At 45.1% G+C, this 27,385-nt stretch overlaps 1 long non-coding RNA gene across 2 annotated transcripts in view; it reads right to left on the bottom strand.

Annotated features, from left to right (window-relative positions):
* Positions 1 to 27,385, bottom strand: part of LOC129383817 (uncharacterized) — a 74,245-nt gene that overhangs the window by 5,700 nt on the left and 41,160 nt on the right. Inside the window, exon 3 of one of the 2 annotated variants that reach the window (XR_011890130.1) lies at positions 14,358 to 15,197. The exons of the other annotated variant lie outside the window; for it this stretch is intronic. This is a non-coding gene — a long non-coding RNA (uncharacterized lncRNA). Of the gene's footprint in view, positions 1 to 14,357; positions 15,198 to 27,385 lie in introns of those variants that run through there. 2 annotated transcript variants of the gene reach the window in all.

Below are 27,385 nucleotides of genomic sequence, written 5' to 3'. Positions count from 1 at the left end.
ATGGCGCTGCCATTCCCTCTTTCTCCCGTGTATTTTTTTTTTTGTAGTCCTCAAATTTATCCTGCATATAATTCGTATAGGCGATTCCATTCTTTTCATCGAGGTGGCGTACGAAGTTTTGCTATGGATTGTTTGTTTATCCTTAACACGTGGATAAATCTACTACAAGCATCTAGTCTTCTGATTCAGTAGCACAGCACCGTTTTGTTTCGACGGGGCAATGATGGGGATGGATGAGCGACTGAATATTTTATCTAGAACGGACGTCCTTAGCTTACCTTCAGCGATACCTCCTTTGCTCAAATAGCCATACAGACGAAATTTAAGTTGATATGTCTCTTCTCGTGCTTCTACTATTTATGCATTCCCGAGTTCCACTCCACTGTCTGATATTTGTAGGAGGCAGAGTGCGAAGCTGTTTCTGTGAGAGATGTATCCAGATTAACTCGGTTGCTTGTACGACGTTCTGTACAGTGTTTCTTACACATTTCGTGGTCGTTGATTCTTATGCTTAGAGGAAGCGCCTGCTGCTACGCAAGTTCTCCCATGTAACCCTCAAATACGTCCCCGTGAGCATAATAAAAATGAGACCAAGGAATATGTAATACAGTGACAAGAAAAGAAATACTTTAGAATGTGGAGAACGGAAAAAAGAGGGCGCTAAGCTCAGTTTCTACTCCCTCCTACTTATGCATTGCTTAGTCTTAAACAAAACCCTCCAGCAACAAATGTTACTAAAAAGGAGATGGCGCACAAATACTCCTCCGGCTGCTCCATATCTTATAAACACGCAGTCTTGCGCACATACGTACCCATGCACTCTCATACATAACTCTGACACTCCTGCAGACAAGTTTGTCCCCGTTGAAATCTGCACTTCAATCTTCATTTGCCTTTAGGCTCGTTCTCCCGCTCATCCTTCATGACTATGTCTGTATGAGTGGCATCGCGAGAGAGATTCTTAAGGGAGGTTGTGATGGGTTGGGTAAAGTTCAGCGCAGTAACTGTCTCTTAATAGAGGACACCTCAATCCCTAACGGCCCCTATTTCGCATCTCCCATCGCGCTCACAAAGAAGTCGTGATGATTGCGGCCTACGCAGCGGAAACCGCGGACGGCAAACCGCCGCACAACCAGCGGGCCGCCCTAGTGGCAGCCGGCAGGCGTCGTTCTCGCCAGACAAAGACGGCGAAAGCAAAAGCGCGGGAACAGAAAGCAAGAAAAGCTCGCCAAAAGCATTTTGGCGGGAAACGGCCGCCCGCGTCACACACCGCGTCCTTCTTTCTCGTCGAACGGGCCTGCGTTGCCCTTCCCCCCGCGCGAGCGATGATCTCTGCCCCTCCTTCACTTTCTCTCGCTCCCTTCGCATCTCTCCCTCTCACGCATCCTCCTTTCCATTTGACCGTCACAAACCCTCTCTCAAATGGCGGGAAAAAAATGGCGCGAAACGCGTCCGGCGGGAAACGGCCTGGAAGCGCCGAGCCGGGCTGCCGCCAGGACACGAACGGACATGCCGCGCGCTTTCGACTCGGGGGATGCGTGTGAACCTCGCGCGCGAGAAAGACTGACATCAAAATGAACGTGACGCAAAGAGAAGCATCCGTCGGCGGCGGGAGACGCATTCATATGCGAGTAGGACCTAAGATACACGACTCTATACACACGATGCGTGTGACGAGTGCTGCTGTGACTTTCAGCGCTCGTCGATGTGACGACGAGCGCTGCTGTGACTGCGAAAGAAAAATATAAATAAGAAGAAATGAAAACGCGCAGACCAAAGAAAAGGAAACGGTTAGCCGCTACCTGCGGCGGCGAATATGTGTCCCAGCGCGCGTGGTCTGTGTAACGGAAAACAGACTAAGAAACCGAAGGAATGAAACTTCGGGAAAAAAAAGAAGAAGAAGACGAGTGCTACATTATGCGAGACGGCCAGACATTTACGAGGGATTCGTACTACGCAAGAACAACCACGGCTTCCAGACTGATAGATGAGGGAGGAAGTTTGTGACTCAGGTAACGGACCGAAAAGTAGACGAAGAAAAAAAGAAAGTCACCTGTTCGTTTCTCCGCCTATCATTTGTAGAGAAATTTTCCCTTTCGAGAACGCGGGGAACGTGAAAGTGAAAACGGAATTTAAACGAGAAAAAGGGCGTTGTTCTTGTTCAAAGCTTGCGCAAGGTATACTTTCCCTTGGTTTTCTTATTCAACTCTGAATGTTCGGGAGGCGTTTGAACTTAGCTATGCTAATGTCTTCAGCGAAAAAGTGGCGTGCAGACAAGAATGGCGTCGTGGTATAGCAAACATTTGCGTCACAAGATGCACATGAGTGAATAGAGAAGCATCGAGAAATGTGAAATAACCGTGAGAAGGCTTGTACGCTTCATACATATTCTGATTCTAAAAAAAAAGGTGAAGAATACAGAAAAAGAAAAGTCAGTAACGGAGCTATTGGGCGTCTCCTGGCTACGGGCGCATATAGCAAAAGTACCGCATGAAGAAACTGTTCTCCTCGCTGGATTTGAAATTGCCAACCATTTGCTGCAAAGCTCAACAAAAAGTTCATTGCTTATTGCCAGCTGCTTACCTATAATATAGCTTGTCACTCTATCGTGACCAGCTCTTTTACTGTGCTTTGCCTGCACCTTTACGATAACGCTTGTCTCAGGTTGTCAGCTTCGTGGTACGAACCATTGTGGACAGAGACAGAAGGAAAGAACGCTAACCGATGTGGTGCAGTCAAAGGGGTTAGGCATTCCGGCTTTCACGCTGACGCCTCGCTCACTGTAAGCTAAATAAGCTGGAAACATCGAGCTTAGGTCCGTTTCGGGAACCTACTCGCGAATATTGCGTAGCTGATGGGGAGATTACTATCGTTCTGATTGAGCCTGTTGTTAGCGACCGACCAGGCGGAAGGTCGTCTAATCACACATCTCACTGCGTTGTCTCGCGACTATAGTGACTTATTTCGTTGTCTCTAACTGTAATATTTGGTGCCTTCTTTCTGGTACACAGGGTGGATCAATACAAAAGGGACCGCTCTTTAACGTTCTAGACCTTATAACATCTGTGGTTCATGCAGGCCCATAGATGGGTACCATGAGGGAATATAACGCTTAGCACTCAGCAGGTGAGTACATTCGGATTAGTATACCTGTGCAGTTATCTTTGTTTTAGTAACGAATTCATGTACCCTTATTATTTCCTTTTGCATCGTTTTACTTTTTATTTTCTGTTTTTATTGTACAATGAATCTAATGCAGTCTCCACTCCTAGATCACCACCATAATGTCTGTGACCAAAATCGCGCCCTTCAGCTGCAAGGCATCGAATTCGCCTCCGATATATATGCTATCGTTTCTTTTGTTAATCATGCTCAAATACGTCTTAAGAAAGAACCGCTTGCTGAGTGTGTTGGTTATCCACACTTGAAGCTACAGCGCGAAACCACGCAAGACGAAAAAGAATGCAGGACGGACAAAGCTCTTTTTCGACCTGCGTATATTCGCGCTGTAGTTTCGAATTCGCCCTCATTATTCATCGACTGCCTACTCAGCTTCTGGATGTACTAATGTTCCTCAACACTACTGCATCGCCTCCTCTCCTGAACCGACTCGATTCCCCCGTTCTATTAGAATCCATTAACGTACGTTGCCTTCTAGCACGTACACGCAGCTGTGTAACTTTATAGCCCCAAGTACATTTTTCTTTATATTGGCCGGCGACAGTACGTCACAGATTTTGACCAGATTGTCACTGTTGTCCAGTTATCGCTCGACGGAAAGGCTGCCTGCATTTATCCAATGAACGTTGTCGACGATTCTGTAGCCAAAGAACATTGTCGGCAATCAGATTGCGCAAGCGACGTGAATGGCGTGGTGTACCTTCTGGAGTATACACGCTAATGTCAGCAATTACTCCGGAATGTATGCTGACGTGTATGTAAAGCGGGGGGACTGGATCGGTGGGTTTGGATTAGTTGACTCTGGTCGCCGCTACATGTCGCTGTGATCGCAGTGTTGCGTGCATCTCGGAACATAAGTTTGGTACATAAATTCTTTGATAATTTAAAAGGTAAAATTGTTAGCTCACACCTTCGGCATTGAATAATTCTCCTACGGCCATTACAACGTGACACTAGACGTAGTACATTGCCACACCGCCATTGTCGTGCCCCTTGAAATTGTTCTGCAGTGTATGTGGTTTAACCATTCCTCTAACGTACAGTCATGCCTTAAACTGCCACCAACAGTCGTGAAGCACAAACAATCAAGCAACCACGGCCCGTCTGATTGTACGGGCAATTGAATGTGGTCTTTTCTATTACCCTATCAGCGATCGCAACTTGGCGCGGCATGCCGGAAAGTTGCCAAACGAACTTGCGTAACGTCCGATCCTCCGCAGTTATCAACGTGGGAGCGCAGAGAGTAACAATGTGCTTCAGATTCTTTCCCTACAACGCTGCTTCACCGGCGGCTAGATGCTTACCAGCCGTATAATGATTTCCTTTTGTTTTTTAAACGATGTCACTTCGGGCTAGCATAGAACTTATCGCTTCTACGCGATGCTTCAGGCAGTCTGAATACCCACAATTCGATGTTCTGTGCCAAACTTCGGGCGTGAGTTAACTCTGATTGGAAGCAAGCAGTTTAAATATAAACTTCGAAAGACGTGCACTCGTTGACCTTCTACGGCGCGACCTATGTTGCCGTCTGCTTGCTGAATGCCTGTGCAATTAGATCTTTTTCAACTATGAATTACACTATAATCTGCCGCCACCTTGATCACGTTCCGGCAGTCTATCCTTCGGCTGCTTTGTTATTTATCGTCGTCACCTGCTCTTTCTTTCTTACGGTTAATGGCGGTCTATTTGTCAGGTCCTTTAACTCCGGTGTCAACGCAGAAATTCACTTCTTAATTCCTCGGTGCCGAATTTCGACCATGTTCTCCGAAGCGAACAGAAAAATCGAATGAAACAATGGCAGTTCGCACCAACGTGCCTCTTCTGCAGGGTGCGCGAAACGTCTGGCGCCCTCTGTCGGTGGGCGTCCCCACGGCGTTGCGTAACTCAAGGCCTTCGAGGTCGGGCGGCGCGCGCTGCCGATCTAGTAGGCAATGCGCAACTGAAAGGGCATGGGCGACTGAATAGGAATGCTTTAACTAGATGGCCTATTTAACTAGATGGCTTTAACTAGATTAATGAAATACAATCTCTCTAACCCTCTAGTTCTTCCCCCTCCTCTTCGTCGTCACACAAGGCTACGAAGGCTGTATTGCGCAGTTTATAAAATCAAAGTGCTTGTATGATCGCCCTTGGCCAAACGGTCGACAATTTCCTCCCGGGCGCGAATGTGTTCAGGGAAGCTCGTATTTCTTTCTCTCTCCATCTTCCTATTTCACTTGCCCGTTCTTTGAGTAGGCAAGCCAACCGGGTGCTCTTCTGCACTACCTGCTCCTGTTCATATACGGTCTCTCCTTCACATCGTCATTTGCTTTATAACATTTTCTATTTTTCCCTTTCCGAACAGGCTAACAAATCGATCAATTCCCCAGGTTAACCTCCCTGTCTCCTAATCTTTCATTCCGTTCCTCCATAGGCCGTCGATAAAGAAAATGTGGTGGGTTAAAATATACATTAGGGACAGAAGCTGTCACAGACACCGAATGCGATTCAGCAGTCGGTGTAAAGTTTCGCAGCAAGGTGAAGTAGACAGAAGCGTGCACCTCGATTCATTGCCCTCTGTCATGGTCACAGTGAATATTTTCGCCACGGCTGTAGACGACGAAGCACGCTTCAGACGCCGTGAGAACGAGGCAGAAATTTTAGCATAAGGCATACTGCTAAAACAAACGTGTCGTAAAGCATGAATGGGAAACTTCAAACACTGCATTCCGCATCTAGACCACTTCAAGCGACTATTCAACCTACCATCCACCGCGGTCCTAGTCTCCTTCTCTTTAAGATGTGCTTGATGCATATATTTATATATAGATGCACTTGATACTAATGTACTGGGTGCATAAACATGATATGCCTAGGGCTACCGCACTCGCTGCCGCAACAGTACTGAAGAGGGCGAGCGGTCGCTGACACCAAGCTGCCTGGTTTATTACATGAGTGAGCTATAATTCATGGCACCGGCGCGAGGTTTAACGGTGAGTCAGCGACTTGTTGTCAGTTCTCGTCATGTGTGCGTCTTGAGTCATCATCGCATTTTCGGAGGTCATACGAATTCAGCTAAGCATCTGCTTTCTTTTCTTTTTCTCACATTCCATCTGCGAAATTTCTCGCCCAGCAAAGAGCCAACGCCCTCCATGGAGCTGGCTAGAGGTGACACTTTTGTTTTGTTTTTTTCCAAGGCCATCAGAGGGAAGGCTGTTTCATCGTATTCTTAACCGTCGCATAGCTACAGAGGCCCATCTGAACGACACAAAAGGAAAAGCTAGGCCAAAATAGATTTACGCAAAGAATCCGCATACTTCAGCGAGTCGTCCAGCTGTGGACTCGCTTACCGCGACAGCAGCAGTCTGTCAGAAGGGACAGCGCCGTGTTTTGAAGAACAACTTCGTAGTGGTGCACACGACGTCGTCCTCGTCTGCTACAGTGGTACCTGCTATGGTGTTCGAGATACCGTGCACAGAAGCCTCGACTATCAGAGTCTGTATGACTGGCAAATAATAGCAGAGATTACAACACGCGAGTACTGTGCAAGCTCCGGCTCAAAGCCAGACGTCTAGAAAATCATCTTTTTTTTTTACCGGTAGTACGCAGCCCATGTAGGGAGTAGGCAGGCGACTCAGGAGCAGACGTCAGATTAGATAGTTTTGGCAGCGTTGATAATCACCAACTTTCACGAAACGAAAACTTGGACTTTGCGAAGATAAAGAAGTTACGACGAAGAAAGTACGAAGGCAACTGATTCATTGAGTTTTTATTTAGCGATAGCTTCGTAAAACATTTGTATGTCCCGACTTAATAGAGAGACAGAGAGACAAAACAAAGGGGAAAGGCAGGGAGGTTAACAAGATGGCTAGATCCGATTTGCTACCCTGCGCTGGGGGTCAGGTACATATTTCACGAGTATGGTAGAAGTACATGTGGTACTTGTACCTGTACAACGTATGGGTACCGAGTAATATAGGTAGTACATCTGCGAAGCTGGGTGAAGCAAATGTAGCCAATCTTCTAGAATCATTTCAGAACACGACATCCCGTTCGATTTCGTCAACTTATGCACGTCATGCAAACGTCAACCAAACTAGTCATCTAACTGCCAGACATTGCCTTACGCCGTAAGTTTATTCTGTTATACCTTTACCATAACATCTAACACTCAAATCATCTTTTAAAGATTTCTTCCTTCGTGCGCCTGATATTTCATCCAGCGTTGATCACCAAATGAAGTTCGGATTTCATCATGCAAGACTAACGCTTACCTTCACTCATTCATACCACAGACCGCTGTCGACCGGAACCACCTACTCGACTCCATCACTCCCATCTGTGACGTCACTAACTACAAGAAGGTTACCAACGGCTTGATATGAGCTCACTCCCCTCTCTATAATTTATTCCCCCCTGACCTTGAGAATAAATAAAGAAATAAACAAATAAATAAACAAGCTTGCCCTCATCTTACTGTGCGTAAGCCTCTTTCTTAGCCCACCTGGTAGATCGGCTGCACCGGAAAGGCTTCGAATCACGAACAAATCATTCCTTCAAAACCGGAGCTTTCTTTTCAGAGGGATTCACATCGTGTTCTCTGTGGCGTTTATGCTACTGTTTTATGTACGGAATACTTGAGCGTCACAAATCTCACTGCGTCTTGTAGCTTTCTAGTGACGTTCCCAAAGCAAAAAAAGAAGAAAAAAAAAACATCCAATGTGTTCAAACGCTAGTCATGTTTTCGAAATATGAGAACCCCAGCTCGAATTCAGAAAACAAATGTCCTAGCTCTCGCTAAGGCAGTTTAACTCTGTAATCGCTGCGCGCAATATTACCAAAGGTCGCGATTACGACTACCAGTCAGCAGCCTCGTCATCAAGCTAACGGATGATGCTACGGTACTTTAAGGTAAAAGCGTTTGTGGTTCTATATATAACCCAGCCGGCGTACAGTTGAAGCGCTCAGATGACAGCGAAGTAAATACTGTTGGTTTAAGCTCGCTATTACAGTCTGTGTTTCTAAGGCGCTGACCAATCAAGACTTTGGTTCAAGCCCTACAGACATTTAAAAATAGAAAGGTTTTGCGTACAGTCACACATCCATATAACGAAACACGATTTAGGAAACCATCGATGTAACGAACTGCTTTCGATTATGTCTTTCCAAAGTTCACTTGAAAATAGTGGATCGTATCTGTCACATGAGATTTTTAAAGATTCATCTGAACCGAGAGTGTTATAGTAGACAGCTATAATCAATTTAGCTGAAATGAAATACTCTTACGTGGCCTGCAAAGTAGACTACCTTGTGGATAATGCATCGAAGTCTGCTTCAATGTAGAATGTACTTTGCTACTTAGCGTGCAGAGCTGCAGTAATGTAAAGATTTAGTTATCATTACTATCCTTCTCGCGCTTCGTCAGTTGTCCGGACGCCGCGTCACCTACTTTATCACCAGCTCAGAAACAACGGATAAGACAGGATTGTAATCAAGCCAAAGGAATCACTGCTTTATACTGGTCCAGACTAAAATGATTTACACACTTAAAGCTGAATAAGGGTGAAAATCTGCCAGAAAATCATACCTACATACCTTATACTTCCATAGTAAGGTTAATTAAAACATTAAATTATGGGGTTTTAAGTGCCATACCACGATCTGATTTTGAGGCATGCCGTAGGGAGGGAGTTTGGAAATTTGGACCACCTGGGGTTCTTTAGAGTGCCCCTAAATCTAAGTACACGGGTGTTTTCGCAGTTCGCCCCCATCGAAATGCGGCCGGGATTCTATCCCGCGATCTCGTGCTTAGCAGCCCCACACCATAGCCACTAAGCAACCCCGGCGGATCATAATGAGGTTGTAGAGATGAGTTATAGACCTATTTACACCCTCATTCACTTTTGAGGGTGTAAGGGTGTGAATTATAGAACAATGTATAGCTTTATTCACCTTTAAGGGTGTCAAGTGTGAGTTATAAAACAATTTACACCGTTAACACTGTTAAAGATGTAAAGGTGTGAATTATAAATTAATTTGCCCCCTTACTCATTTTTATGGTGTAAGGGTCTCAGTTTTAAAGTGATTTACACGCTTATTCACTTTTAGGGGTGTAGGGGTGTAATTTAGATAACAATTTACATTTTTATTCATTACTAAGGGTGGATGAGAGTGAGTTATAGAACAATTTACACCGTATCTCACTTTCAAATGCGCACGTTATTTGACACTGCCGATGACAAGGGTCACGAGAAAACTTCTGAACGCGTTTTGCGTGACAGTCATCGCTACAGTGCCCAGAAATGATGACTCATGGTTGTGTGACCACGCTTCGATCACAGAATATTCTGTGAAGAAACCATCTCGAAATGCCGAGCTGATACGTCGTCGCAGTAGAGTTCAAAACAGGCACCCAACGAACATTCAGAAACGGCAGAAACTATATCCGGACTTGTACGCAGAGGCATCGAATCTGAAGAGGGAGCTTTACCCCAGGAGCTGCTATCTAAATGCATCGGAACGGAGAAATCGTCTTGACCGACAACCGATTTAGATGACGTTTGTTGTATATAAAAGAAAAAGAGAATTAAAACCTAGTAATTACAGGAGCTGAGTTTCCGCTGTGAACATTTCAAACAAACTTTTTAAAGTAAGCCTAATACAAGAAAATGAAGTATCAAATTTGTAAGTGTGTAACTGAGCAGAAAGAAACGAAACCACAATTCTGTAAATGGAACATAACACTTCTAAAGCGGAACAAATTTATCTATTATGCGCTGCTCTGAAATGCACCACTAGTTTGCGAGTAGTAAATTCACAAAACGCTCGTAAACAATGTAACAACTTCACGGAAGCTGTTAATTCATATGGAAAATTTGAGCGCTTTAGATACCCTAACTTTTGCAGTTCACAGAGCTGCGACGTCTGTTTTTTGGAGCACGTTCGGGATTTGTAAACTTAGTTCTTCAATTTTTTTTATGTTACCAATTTTCTAGGATATCTGTGAAAAATTTTAGGCCCCTAAATCAAGTCTGCTTACTATTGTGCACTAGAATTTAACGTTCTCCAGCGAATGCAAAAGAATTTCATTCCAGTCTGTTCAGCGGTTGCCTCACAAATAATTTTTTTCCTTTTACATGTGTTTGAATATGTAAATAGGAGTTGGCCCCGAACTAAAGCCTCCTCTAAATGTTAAAATACAAGCATAACCGGAGAGCATGTAGTCACGTCATTTCTCTGGTTCATTTTTTTTTCATTTTTGGAAATTTCCGTAAAGATGGATCGCCGTTTTGTATTAGTTCGAGTTTTTACTGGGCCTCGTCGAGTTCCCCAGCGACCGCCGCGTAGTCTCCGACATGTTACCCAAGTGGCTGAAATATACGCCCGTCGCAAATGTTTTCCTCAATGGCAACAACTATATTCCATGCATTTCAAATGCGCTGCTACTGCAACATCCGCTGCTAGTTTCCAAAAGCTCCCACATTCATAACGCGCGGAACGTGCTCGTTGCAAAGGTAATTTGGACCGACCACGAAAAAAAGAAAAAGAAACAGTGAGGTGCATCTACCAGACATTACATCGAAATGGGCGATACATATCGAAACATGCTCGTCACCTTTCGATTGCGTTGAGACTGTTCAAATTCGGAGACGGAGAAAAAAAAAGGACGATGGTTTTTACGACGAGCCATTTCTCCCAGATTTCACGCGAATGACAGCGGAAGGAAAGAAAGAAAGAACAAAACAAAAGAAATGCCAGGATGTCCGAGATTGCACAAAAGTGACAAGCACCTTAGTGTTCTTGCTTCATTCTCGCGTATCGACAATTGCCAGCAGGAAGCTTCAACTCTTGTTGATCGCTGAAACCTCCATTCTTAAAAGAAAGAGCGTGTGCTCAACTACGCTGTACATTGTAACAGTGATGAAGCTTCGCAAGAACGAAGCACGCCAAAAAAAATGTCGATAGGAAGGCACGGACTGAAAAGATAAGCCTTTTATCGCGATACTACATTCGTTAGCGCCGACGACTGAGAAGGGCCAGCTCGGCTGCGTCCCCACGTGAAATAAGGTAAGTGTCGCATTTGGTAAAAAAAAAGGAAGGCGGTAAATGGCAACTCAATAAAAAGTCAATGAAAAGTCAACAAGAAGTACGATAAATGCAAACTATGTTTTCATGGTTTTTGGTGCGGGTCTTACGGAGCAGCATTTAGCATAGGAGCTGTGCATGCGCATTGCGTCGCTCCTTATGAATATAAGCCTGTTCCATACTGGACTGTCCGTAAAAAAGAAACAGAAAAGGCAAATTCAGCCCGTTTTCGTCGAGCAAAACAAAAAAAATCTCTAATCGTTCTTCGGGACGTCTGATACACCCTCACGAAATCACGTATAGAGTATGCAAAGTGAATCAGTGGCACCCTCGCATAGCATGGCAGGTGTCGTGCTTCACTCGCTCAGAACAAATGACTCACTAGAAAGTCAACGAAATGTCAACAGTGAGTGTCCGGAACGTAAACTGGATTTGCCTTGCCTTTTTTTCTTTTTTTCTTCATTTTTTGTAGCGCAGACAGGTTGAACGTCGTTTGCAGATTCCGTATATTATGCTAGGCTATGCCTGCTCGCTACAGTGAACATAGAGGAGGAGGAAGGCGAAAAAAAGTTGACGGCCACTTAAATTCCTTATTCTTTTTGCGAGATATCGGTGCAGACGAAGGCACGTATAGTGAATCGGGAAAAGCTGGTGAAAAAAAGAAGTCATTGAATGAATGACACGCGCATCACAGGCCACAACAACAACAACAACAACGACATCGTCGCGTGAAGCTGGCCGGGTATCGTGCTTCGTAAGCTGCCAATAAGAAAACTCGTGAGCAAGTCAACGAAAAAGCAATATAAACGTGCTCGGAACATATTCTCTATTTCATTTGCCTTCTTTTCACCGCGGAAAAAAAGCCGCAACGAGCCATCAATCGATGTATTTGCTTCTATGCTTTCGCGATTTTCATGTCTGTTGTTCCACTCACACAATGCTCCCATGTAAAGGAGCTTGTGAGTTATTTGAATAAATAAATAAATAAATAGAAAACCTTATTTGTAGAAACCGCACGCACTTTCTAACGCTATTTATCCCCATGCGCATAAATCAGAAAGGCAATCAAGTAAGAATACCCATGGTGAAAATGAATCGCCTGTTTTATTCCCACATATCGTTAATTAATAGTGAAGGTTGAATTTATAAAATCACCTTAACGAAGAAAACAGTAAAGAAGGAAAAAGAATGGAATACTCGCAGCCGAGATGGCAGCCAAACCACGCGATATACAGATGTGCAGGAATACCCTAGAAATTTAAGCTGGCAAGAGGATAGCCGCCCCTATATACCTCAATAGCTATAAAGCGCTGTACAGTCAACCACAAAAGTTCACGGGCCACGGGATCCCAGAAAACTTTCAATTTCTGAGCAGCCTGTAGCAGTAGTCTGTAATAGCGAACATCACAATGTTGTTCACATGTTATACTGGCAGAAGATGTAAATGCGAATACCGGGCTGCGCTGTGAGGCTGCGCAGATATTCAGCTTTTTCTCAAATTTCGTGTTCCGTAAGATCTTGTGATTGACTGTACAGTACATGTCCCGTTGCGAAGAGGTTGTGGGCCCGGCGCTCACCAGCAGCAGGTTGCTTTATCGTCGACTTTTAGTTTTATATTTCTTCATTAACCATGAAGCTTATCGCAATTTTTTTCGTCTATAGTTAATTCTACATTTTAATACAAAAATACGTTAGGTGGTGGTTGTACTGCTAGAAAAGAGAAAAAAAAAACGGCTTAGCCTGGCGATTGGCGCTGCAATTGCTCAGCCTGGGCGTCTCTTGCCGCGAACTCTCAAAAAGGTTCACACGCTTTGGGGTGTATATCCTGTCCCCCGAACAATAACCATCCTTAATATTGCGTGCCTTTTCTTTCTGTTAACTCAGAGCTCCGGGTACCTTCAGGTCACGAACGCCAGGCACGTTGTGTGCGTTGCACATAGCATTCTTGACAGAAAACTCCCGAGCGCAGTTTTCAAGAAAGGAAACGCAGGCAAGACGGATGAAGTTTATTGTTTGGGGACAAGATACGCCTCAGAGGGGGTAAACGTGTATTTAAAAATAAAATTAAATAGAGCATGGGTTGTGTTATCGCGCGTCCAGGAAACCGGTGTATATTATAATACAACAAGGAGGAGTGAAGCTTCCTTGCGTGCTATAACTGACGCTTCTATAGAAACACAATGTGTTGCAGGTATGCATGTGAAAAAACTCCTTTCTGTAGATTTTCAAGGGCGGGCAAACTGTCGATATAACGAAACTGGATTTAACGAAATAACAGATGTAACGAAGTGAAATTCCCCTTGAAATTGCTGAAGAGAGTCATATAGGACTACACGCAATAACGGATACAACGAGTAATTGATACAACGAAGAAACTTCGGTTCCCCCTTGAACTTCGTTAGAGCGAGGTTTTTAAGCGCAGCTTGGGACAACGTTGGGACTATCTTTTGTCAAACGAAAGACTCATTTAATGTCTTTTCTTCAACGCGAACCAAGAGGAATGTAATCACCTTTCTGCTGGAATTGTTTCGACAAACGACAACTATGCGTTTAAGCAAACATTTGCTAAGATTGTATTAGTAGCGACTTTTTATGTATAGTGTAACCTGCTACATATTTTACTGCTTCTTCTTGATTCTTTCATAACCACTCCTGTAATGCCTTTCACCCTTCGGGTATAACCAACGAACAAGCTCAATGACAAATAAATAAATAAATAAATAAATAAATAAATAAATAAATAAATAAATAAATAAATAGATAAATAATCATGCTGTTACATAGGCAGATCCTGCCGGTATCCCATGCTGCACCGATGCCTTCCTCTCGAAGAAACTGCTTTGTTACGTCGGGAGCATGCGGCGCTACCCTAAGTGACTAAGTTCAGTGAACAGGAAAATTACCATTGTGCTTTCCTTGGTTTAGTTGTCTGTCGGCTTCATAGAATTGCCAATGCAGAATGAACCCCTCGATTCTCCAGATTCTCGTCGCATATCAGTGCCCGTAGAAGTAATAGAATTATAGAAAATAAGAGGACAAATACCTACAGTGCACCGGACAGGCGCTAAACTTCCAACTAAGTTATATTCACAATTTTTTTTTCGCAACTGAAAGTCAAGCGCGTGACCACCATTGGGTATCACATTGTTGACGAAAGACGAAGGTGACCGAGGTCAACAAAACCAATAAATCATGATGTGGTACTACAATCGCTTTAATACTCTGTACTATAGTACATGGTACTCTGTAGTACTATGAGACTGTTTTCGGGCTCATCTTACATATTGGTTTCTACTTCTTCGCTATAAACCAACTCGCCTGAGAAGACAAAGGATTGGAAGAACTTCCGCACGCAATTTAATAAACCAGCTTAACGCCATACTGTCCGTATAAGTGAAGAAAAAAAAAGAGAAGTGGTACAACAAAGCCAAAAGCGGATCGTCAACTTCGGTGACCGCAATTCGCTAATAGCCTCGGCGAGACACTGGATACACCGTCGCGAGACTGCGTCGAGCTGCCGAGGGTGCCGAAAAGACCAATCAGCGGCACCTTGGCGTGATGACAGGCAGCTGTCACCGGGAGCGGTGAGCCGCGCGCACCGTGCTACTAGCGCCGACACACTGGCAAAGGCTTGCTGGTAGAGAGAGAGAAGGGGAGGAGGGGGGGTGCTTCGATGCTAAAACAAACATTCGGGTCAAGTCAATCACGCCCCCCCCCCCCCCCCCCCCCGTCACGACATGTGCAGTGCAGTGCACCGCCCGAGGCTGCCGCAGTGACGGAACCGCTCGCTTTTCAAGCGTGCCCGTTGTCCTCGTTGACACTTGTGTGCGTGTGCTTTCTCGAAGTATAACGATCGCGCTCGTGTCTTGGCACGCTTTCGCATATAACGAATTACCGTTTAATGCGAGCAGCCTTACTTGCCTCATATACACTGGGGCGTGTAAACAGTTGCCCTGCAAAAGAAAAGAAATATCTTTCTCAGATGCATGCCGATCTAGCAGCTGATACATCAAAGACAGAGACGCAATGCAAGCGACCCTAGTGTAGAACTAGTATACACCCTCAGTATAGCGAAGAAGTTGCCTACAGGAGTCTGTTAGTTCCCGGCCTCGCTCGAACGCAGCTCGGCGACTGATGCGTTCGAGCGCAGTCACGACAGGCTGTTCTTTGCGATGAATGCGACTCCCATCCAGGATGTGTTGCGGCATCACGACTTCTACTCTCACCGCAACAACGGCGCAAATTTCAACGTGGAGGCGGTTTAAAACGACGTGAGCAAAAAAAAAAAACAAAAGATGCGGATTATTGGTTAAAAAAAAGAATACAAGAATGCGCACGCAAGTTCTTCTCTATTGGAATGAGATGTACGCAAGGCGACTTTTATTTGATTATCACTGATCGCTGCGTTTCGAAACAAACTTAGGGCTCCCCGACACATGTTACGTTGAATTTACGTGGGATATCGACCGCGCCCTCACACGCAAACGCAGGCAAAGCGTTGCGGAGCTTCTCTTTAAGAGCTCCACTGTAGAATTACTTCGAGTGAACTATGGCGTTAATGTATACAGCACCTGCAAGCATGCTGGTTCAGCCGGCATGGAAATGATGATTATTAGCAGATTCCTTTATTACTTTGAGAAAAAAAAAAGTGTGAAAGGACTCTGGTTAGAATATACATGGTTATGTATATTTACAGATATCCATGTATAAGTTACGTCTCTCCGATCTTCATGTTACTTGGATGTCGGAGGGAGAGGCCTTCGTCCTGCAGTGGAGTTGAAATAGGTTGATGATGATAATTATGATGCCCAAACTTCGTCCTTCTGGCATCAAACGGCTACGCGACTTCGAAAATTACGGAATTTCCAACAAATCTTTGCATTTATATATGCATTCGTTTGCAAGGAGTACGCATGTGCGCAGAAGCCTTTTATGTCTTTATACATGTAGCAATCAATCAGCCAATCGATCAATCCATCAATAAGAGTCCATATTTCTTCTGAGAAAGGAGGAGGCCGGTACTAAAAGCCGAGCTTTGTCTTGGCTGACTTGCCGCTCTTAAAAAAAAAAAAATTACTTTCACTTTCAGTTGACTGCCTATCAAGTTAGTTCTGACTCTAGAAAATTGGTTCAACGATTTCTAACGAGTACGCTGGATGTATATTTAATTCAGGGAAGAAAGCGTCACTTGACTCTCACTCGATATACATTTAATTGTTTAGTTATTGAACAGTCTCAAAATGTGAAAATCGCATTCGTTATAATGAGGGTTTCTATTAACAGAACTGCGCGCAGTGGAGTTGCCTATTAGATTATTATAAACATACCTGAATGCTATCGACGTTTGTTGTTTAAGTGCGTAAAATATAGTGGCGCTCAGTAGCACTATACATTGTAGGTAGAAACACCCCGGCTATACAAGTCGTTTGAAAGGCCTTGGTTGTAGGTAGCGCGAGCACTGTTTGTATGTAAATGTGTTGTCTATCTGTTCTGCGTAGGGGTTGGTCTGTTTGTGTAGGATGTGTTTGTATCTAAAAGTGCTCTCGCGTAACCTGGGGCCGTCTCACAACACAAAGCAACAAAAATATGCTGCCGATTTCTTTTTTCTCAGCTTTTAGTAACATTCGAAAAATTATGGTAATTCATGTGGAACATACGAGACCGCCTACATAAAGCAAGGGTGGCCTACAAGCTTCTTTCTGACTGGCTCAATAACATTCAGTTGACATGCAAAGAAAGGTGTTCGATCAAAATGTGGTGCTCAATTCGTTTATGAAACTCAATAAAATTTCGTAAATATTTAATTTACAAACAATAGAGTTCTTGGATAAAAATCAACAGAAGCTGAATTAAAACTCTTGGAAATAATTCTAAGGGCGACTTCCACGCAGACGGAAATGTTGCAGATGAAAAGGCTGCACACATTTTGCAACAATAGCGTGATAGAAGAAAGACTTGCAACAGAAGTAATATTCACAAGAGCAAAAAAAAAAAAAAAGATCAGATGAATAATATGAAATGCATAAAATGGTCAGAGTGGCAAACACCTTCCGTTGCAGTGAAAATTTGGTTTGGCAGGACAACTTGAATACGGAATTGCCGCGGTAAAATGGGTCAACATTCTCTTTGTTGCGGGCTATCATATAAATACGCTTATTCGAATATCAAAATTAGAATAGACGAACGCAGACGCATATATTTACGGCAAGAATATTTATTTTGGTGTAATTCGGTACCACGACTACACAGGCTATAGTGAAAAAAGAAGAAAAGAAAAAGAAGAAAGTAAGTAACAAAGAATAGCTATACGAATAAAGGCTGAGTTTTAAATACAAGCTCACTAATTGTCGCTCTCAACATCTTGAGAGCATGGTTGCAACCAACTTGTCAAAGAATGAGCGGCTGCTGTTTGACTTGCTTTCCAAAAACTCTACTTACATGGTTGCCGAAGAAACGATCACACGTTGTGAGAAAAAAGAAAAAAGAAATATGCTGAAGGACTTGTGCGCCGTAAGCACATGCAAAAGCGCCTGTTGCAAAATAAAAACATCACTGACTGTAGCGCGAAAGTTAGAAATGCTCCATGACTAGACTGCCAAAGACACTAGATGAGAAACTACAAGCATACAATCACAGGTTGCCATGCAGGCCCCTTCTGCGAAATTGAAAACGAAGCTTGCATTACCAATTTTGTTTCTGTACTGCTGCGAAAGCTTTTTTCCTTGTTTCACTTCTGATAGTTTCCGATACTTCGTTAGGCAGACGGGGCCGGAACACTGACCAGACTCTAACAATCGTTTTCTTTCTGCAAGATATTTGGTTACCTTCGAGCAGCTAAAAATACCGAATAGTTAGTTTTCAAATGCCAATACGGATAGTTATAACTATGGCGTGTAATATTCGGTTAAAATAGATTCGTCACATTATCCTGACCCATATGTTTCTGTATCGCGTCGCTCAGGTCTTTTGAATAATAATAATAATAATAATAATAATAATAATAATAATAATAATAATAATAATAATAATAATAATAATAATAATAATAATAATAATGTATACGTCTTGGATGTATATTTTTGTTACTTGTGTACGTTTTTCGTCATGACGTGTTGCCACAGTTTTGAATGCTTTAACACTGCAGAAATTGTGTAATCCGTTCTTTGTTCATAACCGCAATTGACGCCTCTTTAATTATATATTATTATGCAAATAAGGCTAAGAGGTCCCGCTGCAGTTCACAACTGTGGGACCTCTTTTCTTGTAACATCTCATGCATATGTGCCAGTAATGAAAAAATAAACTTGAACTCGAACTTGAGATGACAAGATCGAACCACGGTTCTCCAGCCGCAATGAAAAGCGCCTACATCTCCCCTGCCAACGCCAGCTAGCGCTCCGAGACGACTGGTGCCTGAGTCACGTGATTCAAGTCACGTGGCAACAATTTTCATTGGAACGCTTGGGAAACGAGTGCAGCCGCAGAGGCAGGAACGAAACGCGTGACGTCACTGTCACGCTTATACCACTGTGTATTTCGCGCGCGCACCACGCCGCATGGCACCAAGTTGCTTACAAAAGGGAAAACGCGCCTGCAGCCTCCCCTATATTTTACCGTCTTCGAGGATCGGTGCAGGTTGTTATGTAACGCGTCGTACCGTTCCCTCGCCGGAATACAATAAATCATGGATCATGCCACGGCCCGTCATCCTTCGTAGCGTCGCCGCCTTGCTGCCATCGTCAGATAAGCCTAAGTTATGGGGTTTTACGTGAACCACTTTCTGGTTATGATGCACGCCGTAGTGGGGGACTCCAGAAATTTAGACCACCTGGGGTTCTTTAACGTGCAGATATACGCGGGTGTACGCGGGTGTTCTCGCATGTCGCCCCCATCGAAATGCGGCCGCCGTGGCCGGGATTCGATCCCGCGACCTCGTGCTTAGCAGCTCAACACCATAGCCACTAAGCAACCACGGCGGTTACATACGCATACGATGGCGTCGCACACATAATTGCTCACCTTGCATCTGGTAACAGTTTGAAGAATCCCGAACGATACCTAATAGCCATGTGCTTGAGAAATGCTTCGGATAACCGCGATTCCCACCCAGAGTGCGTGTGTAATCTCCGTAGTTTGTTTAGCCGAAGAGAAACTTACGAAAAAAAAAATTTTTGAGGCCGATGCCTCACATGCTTCTCGTCAGCTTACATAAACGAACGATCGTTATCACGGCACATCGAAGCTCGGTGTTAGCCAATCGACAGAATCCACCGGTTAACATTGTATCGAGGATGTCGTGATTCCGGAACCAAGACCTTTACTATGTATAGCAACGGTCTCGAGAAAGACATGCTCAAATTGTTTTTCTTTTTTCAAATACATCCAAAAAGAAACGTTTTGATTATGAGGCACGCATGCACCTTTGTTATGTTTCGGATGATTAAATTTTGAATTGGTATTATTCTTGATGGTAAATATATTTCGGAGGATTATACATATCCCTTTGTATCATACGCCAAAATATAACTTTTGTAAGGTTTGCAGAGCAATTACCGGCGCATGATTTGCCCGAGGCACAACGCATTATCCTGATTATATTTTCGGCGCACGATCGCAGTAGCGTTGCTTCAGGTCGAGTAAGCCTACAGCAGGGGGCGCCGGCAATTCCACAGCCCGGACGTCTCCTTCCGTGTCACCAAGGCGTGCCACGAGGTGCCCATCAGTCGAGTCTCTCGCAGTAATGTGACCGGAATGCGCAAGGCAGGGCTTGAAGAGCGGAAAATCACTGCGGACACTTGACGACGAAAAACGGGGTTAGAGGCTTCTATATATACGAACTCTATACTCCGCAGTGTCAGGTTGTGTCAACCCAACTCGTCACGGCCGTCGCCCATCAAGCTGAATTCGCCGTGAGCGCCTCCTTAAAACTTCTTTGTCAAAGCCTCGGACGCTGACAGACTTCCGCAGGAGACATACCACCTAGCGTTGATGGAAACACACACACACACGCACACACACACACACACACACACACACACACGCACACACACACACACACACGCACGCACGCACGCACGCACGCACGCACACGAAAACGGTATGTACAAAGGTTTCTCGGTAATTAAAGGAAGAATGAACGAATGAATGAATAAGCGAAACCAATTAAGGAAAGGATTCTAAGGAACGAAAGGAGGAGGCATAAAAGGAACGAAAGAAGAACGATCGAATGAATGAAAACTAAAGGATGAAAAAGGGAGTGAATGACCGACTCAATTAAAGAAGGAATGGAAAAAAAGCAAGAGGAAAGAAAGAACAAGAAAAGTAAGAATGAACGAAAGAAGCGGGAAAGAGACTGCATTCATTCATATATAGTCCCACATGGAGTTTAGCGTCGCAAAGCAACTTTGGGCTATGACCTCATCAGTGCCGTAGTAAAAGGCTGCGCATTTATTTTGACCACTTGGGGTTCGTTAATGTGAGCCGAAATTTAAGCACACGAGCGTATTTCGTACTCCAGCCCCATCGAAATGCAACCGCAGCGGCCGGGCATCGAACCCTCGACCTTGTGCTCGGCGGCTGAACGCCACAGCCACTTAACTACCGCGGCGGGTACGGATGAATGAATGAATGAATGAATGAATGAATGAACAAGAGAGAAAAGACAATACAAAAACGGGCAAACGAAGAAATGAATGAATGAATGAATGAATGAATGAATGAATGAATGAATGAATGAATGAATGAATTATGGAAGCAAATAAGGAAGGTGGGAAGGAAGGAAGAAACGAAGCAAGAAATCAAGGAAGAAGGAAGCTTTCTCGATGCGAAAACTCTTCGTCAGCGCGCCCAGGTTCATCTTTGGCCTTTCTATTTCTTGCAGTTATGTAGGGCTCGCTCCAGATATTGGCCGGGCTAGAGGTGGGTGCGCCCCGGCCTACAGCGAGCGAAAGACAGTCCACGGAGTCGTTAGAGCCGAGACCTGAATTAAACTGCACGACCGGAAAGGGTCGCAGCAGCAAATAGAAACGGGTTGAGCGAGTCGCTGCTGCTGCTGCTAAATGCGCACAACGAGGAGTCTGGAGAGGGGCACGGTCGCATTTCGAACGTGCATTGTTCCTGCAGTGACGCTGCTCGGCTTTTCTTGCTTTGTTGTTGCACAGACGCCGCAGTGCTTGCATTGACGCATTTAATTCTGCTTGTTCTATTTATTTTTTTCGGAGTGATGAGGGCTGCCGGAGGCGGTGTGGTTGCCTGATCTCCAGCGCGACAGCCAGTTCTATATTCTTCGCCCCCTTGACCCGCACTAAAGCATTAATTACTCGAGACAGGTCAGCGACCCATACGCAGAAGGCATCACTCGAACGCTATGCTTTTGGTGTCTATCCGCGAAAAGAGTCCGAAAATAAGAGTCGACCACGCCGGAAGGAACGAAATTAAATTGCGCCGTTTAACCGTCCCTAAGCTACACAGTATGTTCTGGAGAACGCCGCACAGTAGATGGCTTCGGATTAAGTTCAACCTCCCGAGTTTCTTTTCAGAGATCCCAAAAATACGCCAGCCGCCGCTAGGAATCGAGCCCTCGATCTGGTGCGTATAATAAACACAACGCTATAGCCACTGTGCCACAACGGTAGGTGGAGGGAAGCAAAGCGACGCCATCCCGCGCAAAGAACGCCCACGTGACACACATTGAATAGATGCAGATAAGATAAGACAAAAATAATAATGAAACGCGATGCTCGATCAGCATAGCAATTCCACTCAGGACCAATTTCAAACACCTACAGCTGAATCCTGCGTAGAAAACGATTTGCCGGCATCTTCGCAGGCTGTGAAAAACTCAATGCTGAAGTGACTGGTGCAAGAGTGCACACGGGACCCTAAAAGGCGACAAGAACAAGCGCAAGCGCTTGCCCTTGTCGCCTTTTAGTGTTGCGTGAACACTCTTGCACCAGTGGCTTTAGCATGGGGTACCAATTAGCCCGGTCTCACACCCTGCTTTAGAAGAACTCAAAACTTGCGGTGCCAGTCAATTCGGATTCTCGGAGCGAGAGGAGTGAGGAAAAGCAGCGGTGGTGAGGTCAACCAGACGAACATTCGGCCTGCTATACCCTGCTTCCTGGAAGGAAGTTGAAGAAAAGGAAAATAACGGAGACAGGGGGACATTATCATCGAACTTACCGAGGCTGGAATTATCACCGTGACCCAGTCACGCACGCTTGTGATCTCGCAGGTGACTGCAACAGATATGGTTATCAAGGGACGGTACCACGTGTACTGATGAAGCGTTCTTGCTAGCAGTTAACTGCGATTGTGAATAGCTAACAGCTTGTACTCACTGTGTACGCTGACATTTTACCGGTACGGGCTATAGACTACGAGGCCGAAACTTGGAGGTTAGCAAAGAAGCTAGAGAAGAAGTTATAGACCGCGCATGAAGCGCTGGAGAACGAAAAATCTTGGTCCTAACGTTGCAAGAACGGGAAAAAAAAAGCGGTGTAGATTAGAGAGCAAGTGGAGGTAGCCGATATCCTATATATGGTTCACATTGAAGGGCAGAAATTGCGCAGGGCCAATTATGTAACGCGGAGGGCAGATAGCCCATGCTCTATTAGAGTTAGATAGTGGGTGCCAAGAAAACGGAAGCTTCTTTAAGCATTACATGGCCTGCGCAAGTTCATTCTGCCTGTTTAAATATCGCGCGGGGCTCACGGGACGGGTAGTAACTACGTCAAGCCACGGTTTACGCATCGCGGTTGCCATTTTGTCTCTATTCGGTAAATTATGCAGTGAAGATATACCTCTGTACAGTAAATATTTATCAATTCACTCCCCAAAATAAAAACCAAGAAAGTTGAAGGGATAACGAATCGCTAAAATGGGGTGTCTCTGTAGAGTCAACTTTCACAGCAATGTGTCTTTCTAGGACGCTGGATTCCGTTTCCCATGTGGCTTCCTTGACCCGTCGTGACGGCTTGCAGCGGCTGCTAAGTGTCTGCTTAGTGGCCGCTAAGCATGAGGTCGCGGGATGAAATCCCATCCACCGCGGTCACATGTCGATGGGGATGAAATGCAAAAACCGCGCTCTGGGCGTACGTTAAAGAAGCCGTGGCGGCCAAAATTAATCCGGAGTCCCCCACTCCGGCGTTGTCCGTAATGAAATCATGGTTTTGGCCCGTGCAACACCATATGTGTGTTTCTTTCAATATAGCTTCCGGGTTACTCAGCCAAGATGGCGGTGCCACAGAGAGCTCCAATTGTAATCCCCTATAAATGGCGCCTGGAGGGGGTGGCCCCACGCCCCCGCATTGAACACGCGCTCAATGCCAGCAGCGTCGGACGGGCATCCCGCGCGACCCGGTAGGCACGGATTGCGACAACGGAGTATTTTTAAGAAAAGGTCGGGGTCGGGAAAGGGTTGGGCTGCGGGGTGATTGGCACAGAATCCGTCCGCTGCCCGACGAAGTTGATCGGCCCGTTTGCGCGCCAAGACACCATTCTGGCGACTACGTCACGAAGCGAGCCCCGGGGTTCGCGATGCTCGTCGGGAGGAGGGGGCGGCGCGCGGTTAGGGTCCCTTTGAGTCGAGCGACAGCGCGCGTTGAGAAATCCATGCCGTGCGGCCATCTTCTTCTGAACTGGATGTTCGTTCCGCGGCTCTGTGGGCTCCGTTGCAATGCGCAAATAAGCAAGGGCAGCCGTATCACGTTGGGCTGTGTGACGTAACCGTTCCTGTGTCGAGCGCGTCTATATACGAGAGTACGTTCAACAAAGGTTTTCTCTTTTTTTCCTCTGACCCACTTCCTGTGGGCTGGGGAGCACAAAAGTTGGCATATATTTGTTCTTGAAACGCGTAGAAATATAGAAACAACGCATAGAAGCATATATAATATAAACATATATAAACATCTATGAAACATATATGAAACATACATTTGTTCTCCCTTTCTCTACGCAGCTGACCACCGAGATCCACGCACCTCTGTCACCGTTTTACGCACCTGCGGATACCACTTTTGAAGAGAAGTCCTCTGGTTGGGCTTTGGAGCCATGACTTCACTTCGGCGATAACCGTGTCATCATCACGAAACTTACGGCCTTTGAAAAATAACTTCACATATGGAAATAGCCGGCAATTTAATGGCACAAGGTCTGGGCCGTATGAGGGATGGAGAATAATTACATATGTACAGGAGCGAGCTTCTCAGTTGTTCAACATGCCAGTTGTGAGCAAGAGCGAGGAGTCTTGCCAGAGCAGGACCCCTTTGGATAGCATGCCGCGTCTGCTGGTTTCGACGGCGTCCCTTAATTTCATCAACAAGTTTGCATAATAGGTCCCCAGCACGGCGGCATCTCTCGGCGGGAAATCTGTCGTCACCCCTTTTTGCTGATGTAAAACAACTGTCAAACACCTCCGCTAGCTGAAGGTTGCGCCCGCGCCTTTTCTGGGGGTGGTCGTCAGTCGTAGAGATTCCATTGTTTAAGGCTGGAATTTAGTTTTCAGTTCATAGCAATAAAGCCATGTTTCATCCAGTGTAATCAATCTTACAAAAAAAAGGTCAACTGGGTTTTTAAGGCACGTAGCCGAAAAGTTATGCAGGTAACTCGGTCCTCCTTGGGGAAAGCAGAAAGCGGGCGAGGAACCCAACGCGCCGGCACACTTCGCATCTGCGGACGTTCCTGAATAATCTTTATTATAGACCCTACACTGATCCTAAACTCTTCAGCTAGTTCTTAAGTCATTATGCGCTGATCTTCCAAATTAATGTCTCCGCTTTTGTGACAGCGTCCCCACCAATGACTGAGTGAGGTCGACCGGGAGTCGGCGCCGTTCCTGCCAAGTTCCTTCCACACTTGAACTGCCGATGTCAGTAATTAACGACGTCGTACGATGGGGCATCTGTCATACGCACCTATGTTATTTCCTGAGAAAAAAAATTGTTCGGGTGTGTTGCCTTTGAGATTCACAAATGTATTAGCTGCTAGCTCTGTACTCCACTGGCTCCACGCTTCCGGCTTCCTCAGTCGTCAGACCAGTGAAGCAAAACTAGCTATCAGAAAGGAGCTGAATATATTTTTTCTCTGGGCTATAAAGCTACATGTGTAGCGCTCCGTGATCTTTTTTTTTTTTTTGTGTGTGTACGCTAAACTGAAGTGGGTCAGGGGGATATCTTAATTGAACAGCCCTCGCATTTCATCAAGTAAATTTACCTTCCTCGAGACTCTATTGCGGCACCAATATTTTTCCTGCTTTCAGCGCTATTGCTTGCACGTACAATCGGCGTCGAAACCTCACGGGACACGGAGCCCGACAAGCAACTGAACATTTTCCGAACCTGGAAAAACGGCGCGATTTTAAGAGTTATAACCGCTTCTAATTTAAGCGGCAGTGAGGTACAGTTTTACTATAATCGGGTACAGCTTTACTGGCTCCATATTAAAACTGCGCTAAAATTGGGCTACGTAGAAGAACCCGCCCCCCGTAAACTTTTCGTACGGGCTGTACGTGACTCACGCGACGAACTCAGTATTACGCCACACACCGACATTTTTAACATTCTTCGAAACTGCTCTCACCACCCCAGTCGCTGGTCGCTGGATTTATAACTAAACTACGTTTTGACATTTTGAATGGAAATGCTGAAAGCTCAATCTGATTATTATGCACGCCGGGAGTAGGGACTACGGATTGATTTTGATCGGAATGCGGCCACCGAAGCGGGGATCGAACCCTGCGCGAGCTCGAGCTCAGCAGTGCAAAAGTCACAACCACTGAGCTAGGCTGGCAGGTAAGGTCATTGCCTTTCTTTTGAGCAGCTTTGGGCGATTTGGGAAAGCTAGACGAAGCAATATGGCTCGACCAAACGCGGACATGCAACAGGGGCCTCTTGACTGCGCAACGTACAGCTTCAAAGAGGCTAACGTAGCATGCAAGGGGCCTCTATGAAAGGCATGAACGACTTCGCAAGAATTTTGTTGCAAGACGACGCTGCGATTAGTATTGTGCGTTTCTGAACCTTGTTTTAGATAGCGGTCGTTTGTCAAGATTAAAGTGTTTTTTCAGAGTAATCTCATGGGCGCTTACGCATTAGTATCACGTAACAGACTTGAAAGCACTTCTGCATGTTTCTGTCGTTATCATGCGCGTTCTGTTTTTGAGAAACACTTGCAAGAACTGTTTAAGTTGAGTCTTTGGCTCCTCTGAGACGCAACGAAATGTCTTTTTTTTTTTTTTCGTCATAGATGTCGGACAGTTGCAAGCAGACGCTGTGCCAATCTTATGGCGTCCCGAGGAGATAAAGCGAGAAATTCAAGCTTGTCTCAAATTCTTGCGTCTTCTTTGATTGATCAACACTCAGAACGCATTGAGGCTGACATCTCTTGTATTCCATAAGTGTACTTGGTGAAACGTCGGTCAATCCGACCGTTAAATAAATAAGTAAATAAATCATATGCTAATTAAAGTACAAACAGGCATATAAATGTGGGTCCCGTGTGTCCCAGTAGTAAACATATACATTTATTATTAGCGCGAACTTAAACAACTGTATGTAAAAATTGCAAGGTAACACATACGCGTTATCAGGACCATAGAGCTCATTACTGAAAGTGCGTCGCGTGTTCCTTAAATATTGTGCGCCAGACTCGTACCCATGCAGGACAACTGTAAGTGATGGAGTTATATGGGGTTAAGGTTCCTAAATTCTTAAAGCAAGCTGTTTCAGAGTTGCGCACAAACGTTCAAATATGAAAACAGACCAAAATTTTCTGGCCATCTTTGGGACTGCCACTGACAAAGATTACACAAATTGATTACGGTAAGCCGTGGCTTGGGGCGATACTTGTACTGATGGGCCTTCGGAAACATCGCGCGCAAATTTCACGTGTATATTAATTTACCATCAAGTTGTAATCCGCAAGGAATGTTGGGGGGGGGGAGTAAACACTTCGTAGGGCAAGCCTTGCGGAACCCCCCTGGCGTAGGAGCAAGCCTAACGTTCCTTCGAGGGCCACCCTATTAAAGAAAGTAACCATTTCCTGCACGTTTCTTGTCTAAACTTCCTTTCTTATTTTTCTTTCTCTTTCTTTTTCAGGCGTGAACCGGTCCCCCTCCCGCCACCACAAACACACACAAACACAA

The sequence above is a fragment of the Dermacentor andersoni genome, chromosome 9 (genome assembly GCF_023375885.2).
Source record: "Dermacentor andersoni chromosome 9, qqDerAnde1_hic_scaffold, whole genome shotgun sequence".
Lineage (NCBI taxonomy): Eukaryota > Metazoa > Arthropoda > Arachnida > Ixodida > Ixodidae > Dermacentor > Dermacentor andersoni.
The sequence above is the reverse complement of the archived record's forward strand: the minus strand, read 5'-3'. Positions and strand labels throughout refer to the sequence as shown.